This window comes from Rhincodon typus, chromosome 4 (genome assembly GCF_021869965.1).
Source record: "Rhincodon typus isolate 14 chromosome 4, sRhiTyp1.1, whole genome shotgun sequence".
Taxonomy (NCBI): domain Eukaryota; kingdom Metazoa; phylum Chordata; class Chondrichthyes; order Orectolobiformes; family Rhincodontidae; genus Rhincodon; species Rhincodon typus.
In genome coordinates, this window is record NC_063335.1 from 33,826,521 (window position 1) to 33,832,288 (window position 5,768).

The window sequence follows — 5,768 nt, forward strand, 5'->3', positions numbered from 1 at the left end:
CTCTATGACTGTATTAGCTCTGCCACCTCTCAGCTGATGTGGTTTGCTCCATTCTCGAAATACTGTGTGTAAGGGCATTGTTTTTCATTGCATCTTTTTACTTTAGCCAAGCTCTATCTGATTTTCTAACTCTTTGGTCATTTCTTTGTATTCCGTCACTGTTTCACGTATTGTCTTTTCACTTCCTCAGTGTCACCAACTGATAGCACCATCTGTGCAAGTCATTTATTTTATCAAAGGACCGAGAGGGATCATTGCTCAACTATTAATCCAGAAACTCAGCTAATGTTCTGGTGACCTGGGTTCAAATCCCACTAGAGCAGATCATGGAATTTGAATTCAATAAAAAATATCTGGAATTGAGAATCTAATGATGACTATGAAACCATCGTTGACTGCTTCATTAATGCCCTTCAGGGAAAGAAACTGCCATCCTTACCTGGTCTGGCCTACATATGAGTCTGGACCCCACAGCAATGTGGTTTGCTCTCAACTGTCCTCTGAAGTGGCCTGGCAAACCACTTAGTTGTATTAATGACTACAAAATCTCAAAGAAATGAAACCAAGCAAACTATCTGGCATCAATCTAGACAGGGGAAAACACAACAGCAGAAATAGCCCTATTGACCCTGCAAAGTCCTCCTCACTAACATCAGGGGGTTGGTGCCAAAATTAGGAGAGTTGTCATACAGACTAGTCAAGCAACAGCCTGACATCGTCATACTCATGGAATCATATGTAACAGACAATGTCCCAGACACCACCATCACCATCCCTGGAAATGTCCTGTCCCACTGGCAGGATAGACCCATTAGATATTGCGACACCGTGGTATACAGTTGGGAGGGTGATGCCCTGGGAGTCCTTAACATTGACTCCAACCTCATGAAGTCTGATGGCTTCAGGTTAAACAAACACATCCTGCTGTACTGTACTCCTCCATGTTGAACAACACTTGGAGGAAACACTGAGGGAGGCAAGGGTGCAAAATGTACTCTGGGTGGGGGAATTCAATGCTAACTGCCAAGAGTGGCTCGGCAGCAGTACCACTGATTGAGCTGGTCAGTACTTAGCTGCTAGACTGGGTCTGCAGCAGGTGGTGAGGGAGCCAACAAGAGGGAAAACCATACTTGACCTCATCCTTATCAATCTGCCAGCTGCAGATGCACCTGTTCATGACAGTACCAGTAAGATCGGCCATCACACAGTCCTTGTTGAGATAAAGTCCTGCCTTCACATTGAGAATACCTTCCATCGTATGGTGTGGCACTATCACCATGCTAAATGGGGCAGAATTCGGGCAGATCCAGCACCTCAAGACTGACATTCATGAGGAGGGCATGCAAGAGCAGCACGAGACTTGTACCAGGACTTGGGTACACATGACAAAATAAGTTTAAATCTAAATCTAACCATCAGTAAGGTGCTATCAACATTGCTATCAAGCAGTACCTGCTCAGCAATAACCTGCTCAGTGATGCCCAGTTTGGGTTCTGCCAGAGCCACTCAGCTCCTGACTTCATTATAGCCTTGGTTCAAACATGGACAAAAGAGCTGAATTCTAGAGGTGAGGTGAGAGTGACAGCCCTTACATCTATGTTGCATTCAACTAAGTGTGGCACCAAGGAGCCCTAGCAAAACTGAAATCTATGAGAACCAGGGGGCAAACTCTCTGGTGGTCAGAGTCATACCTAACACATAGGAAGATGGCCGTGTTTATTGCAAGTCAGTCATCTCAGCTCCAGGACATCTTTGCAGGAGTTCCTCAGGGTGATGTCCTAGGGCCAACTATCTTCAGCTGCTTCATCATTGATCTTCCCTCCATCATAAGGTCAGAAGTGGGAATATTCTTTGATGATTGCACAATGTTTAGCACCATTCACAACTGCTCAGATACTGAAGCAGTCCATGTTTAAGTGCAGCAAGATCTGGACAATATCCAGACATGGGCTGACAAGTGGCAAGTAACATTCACGCTGCACTAATGCCAGGTTATGACCATTACCAATTAAATAATCCAATCTTACACTGCCACTTGACATTTAATGGTGTTACCATCACTGAATCCCCCCACAATGAACATCCTTGCGGTTACCATTGATCAAAAACTCAACTGGACACACCACATAAACAGTGGCTGTAAGAGCAGGTCAGAGGCTAGGAATCCTGCAGCGAGTAGCTCACCTCCTGACTGTCCAAAGCCTGTTCACCATCTACAAGGCACAAGTGTGATTGTATACTTCTCACTTGCAGTTCCAACAACACTCAAGAAACTTGACACCATCTAGGACAAAGAAGCCCAGTTGAATGGCACCACATCCACAAACACCCACTCCCTTCACCACCAACGCTCAGTAGCAGCTGTGTGTACCATACAAGATGCACTACAGAAATTCACCAAAGATCCTCAGGTAACACCTTCCAAACCCACAACCACTTCCATCAAGAAGGACAAGGGCAGCAGAAATCTGGGAACACCACCCCCTGCAAGTTCCCCTTCAAGTCAATCATCATCCTGACTGGAAAATGCTGCTGGGGAAGTGATAGCCTAGTTGTATTATCGCTGGACTATTAAGCCAGACATCCAGGTAATGTTCTGTAGACCTGGGTTCAAATCCCACCGTAGCAGATAATGAATTTGAGTTCAATAAAAAATCAGGAATTAAGAGTCTAATAATGACCAATAAATACATTGCCAATTGTTGGAAAAACCCATCTGCTTCACTAATGCCATTTAGGGAAGGAAGTTCTCATCCTTGCCTAGTCTGGCCTACATGTAACTGCAGACCCACAGCAATGTAGTCAGCTCTTCACTGCCCTCTGGGCAATAATTGCTGGCCCACGAATAAAATAAAATTGCCATTCCTTCACTGTTGTTGGGTCAAACTCCTGGAATTCTCACCCTAAGGAACAGAGGGCTGTGACGAGGAGTATTCCACAGGGATCAGTGCTGGAACATCTGCTGTTCATGATCTACATAAATAATTTGGAGGAAAATGTAGCTGGTCTGATTAGTAAGTTTGCAGACAATACAGAGATTGGTGGAGTTGCAGGTAGTGAGGACAATTGTCAGAGGATACAGCAGGATATTGATCAGAAAAATGGCAGATGGAGTTTAATTTGGATAAATGTGAGGTGATGCATTTTGGAAGGTCAAGTACAGGTGGAAATTATACAGTGAATTGCAGAACCCTTAGGAGTAATAATATGCAGAGAGATCCAGGTGTGCAGGTTCACAGATCTCTGAAGGTAGTAGTGCAGGTAGGTAAGGTAGTAAAAAAGGTCTATGGCACGCTTGCCTTCATTGGGAGGGGCATTGAGTATAAGGATAGACAAGGTATGCTGCAACTTTATAGAACTTTAGTTAGGCCACACTTGGAATATTGCGTACAGTTCTGGTCACCACACTATCAGAAGGATTTGGAGAGGGTATAGAAAAGGTTTACCAGGATGTTGCCTGGTATGGGGGAGCTTAACTATGAAGAAAATTTGGATAGACTGAGTTTGTTTTCACTGGAAAGCAGGAGATTGCGGGGCGCCCTGATAGAAGTTTATAAGATTGTGAATGGCATGGACAGAGTGGAAAGTATGAGGCATTTTTCCTCAGAGAGGAGGGGTCAATTACTAGGGAACGCAGATTCAAGGTGCAAAGAGAGGGGATGTTTAGAAGAGATGTGTGAGGCAAGTTTTTTGCACAAAGGGTGGTGAGTGCCTGGAACGTGCTGCCAGCGGAGGTGGTAGAAGGAGACACAGTAGCAGCATTCAAGAAGCACCTGGACAAATACATGAATAGGAAGGGAATAGAGGGATACAGATCCTGTAAGTGAAGATGGTTTTAGTGTGGAAGGGCAGGCTTGGAGGGCCGAAGGGCCTGTTCCTGTGATATATTGTCAAGGCCATTGTGGGTCAACCATGGCAGGTGGACTGCAGTAGTTCAAGAAGGCAGCTCACTACCACCTTCTCAAGGGCAGCTAGGGATGGGCAATAGATGCTGGCCCAGCCAGTGACACCCACATCTCACAAAAAGAACAGAACAAAACTGGGACCACAGAAGACAGGCTGCAGGAGTCTAGGCTGTAAACGTTACTATTTACTGATCTTTTTTGTAACTAGTCACAGGACAGGGCTTTACATAAGGTTACTGTATGAAAGCATTGCACAGCCATTCTGGTTGTCATATAGTCTTCTGTTGTTGCTGAAGTAGAGTATTGTTTTTGAGGTATTTTAACATTAACCTTTTACTGTGCACCTGAAGATTTCTGTAGAGAATGCTGCACTGTCAATGATAATTGAGCAATCCATACTCAATCCATCATACTCTGTGAGGGGCTCTCTCTCTCTCTCTGTGAGCTTCATGACCAACCAATCAGCTCTTCTGATCCCCCAAACACTTGCTCATTCTTCTGCTGCTGTTGTGTTTGCTTCAGCTTATTGTTATTTACCAGTCACTGTGCCGCTGTGCATTAACTATAGGACTCCATTTCATACAGGACTTCCCTACACCCGGTGGGAGGTCCCTATACCCGGCGGGCGGTCCCTGTACCCAGTGGGCAGTCCCAGTACCATCTGGACGGTCCCTATCCATAGTGGGCGGTCCTTACACCCGGTGGGAAGTCCCTGTCCCCAGTTGGTGGTTCCTACATCTGGTGGACGGTTCCCACATCCAGTAGGCAGTTCCTGTCCCCAGTGGGAGGTCCCTATCCCTGGTGGGCGGTCCCTACACCCAGTGGGTGGTCCCTATCCCCAGTGGGCGGTCTCTGTGCCCAATGGGCGGACCCTATCCCCGGTGGATGGTCCCTGTCCCCGGATGGTGGTCCCTATCCCCGGTGGGCAGTCCCTACACCCGGTGGGCAGTCCCTATCCCCGGTGGGCGGTCCCTACACCCAGTGGGCGGTCCCTATCCCTGGTGGGCAGTCCCTACACCCGGTCGGCTGTCCCTGTACCTGGTGGGCTGTCCCTGTACCCGGTGGGTGGTCCCTACACCCGGTGGGCAGTCCCTACACCCGGTGGGCAGTCCCTGCACCCGGTGGGTGGTCCCTATACCCAGTAGACGGTCCCAGAACCCGGTGGGTGGTCCCTATACTCGGTGGGGGGTCCCTGTACCCGGTGGGCAGTCCCTATCCCCCGTGGGCCGTCCCTGTACCCAGTGGGCGGTCCCTATTCCCGGTGAATGGTCCCTATCCCCGGTGGGCGATCCGTGCACCCGGTGGGCAATCCCTATCCCCGGTGGGTGATCCGTACGCCCGGTGGGCGATCCCTATCCCCGGTGGGCGGTCCCTACACCCGGTGGGAAGTCCCTGTCCCCAGTGGGTGGTCCCTATATCTGGTGGACGGTTCCCACATCCAGTAGGCAGTTCCTGTCCCCGGTGGGAGGTCCCTATCCCCAGTGGGCAGTCCCTGTCCCCAGTGGGCGGACCCTATCCCCGGTGGGTGGTCCCTACAACCAGTGGGCGGTCCCTATCCCTGGTGGGCAGTCCCTACACCCGGTGGGCTGTCCCTGCACCTGGTGGGCTGTCCCTGTACCCGGTGGGTGGTCCCTACACCCGGTGGGCGGTCCCTACACCCAGTATGGCGGTCCCTATTCCCGTCGGGCAGTCCCTACACCCCGGTCCCTGCACCTGGTGGGCTGTCCCTGTACCTGGTGGGTGGTCCCTACACTCGGTGGGCGGTCCCTGTACCCAGTGGACGGTCCCTGCAACCAGTGGGCAGTCCCTATTCCCGATGGGGGTCCCTGTACCCGGTGGGCGGTCCCTATCCCTGGTGGGCGG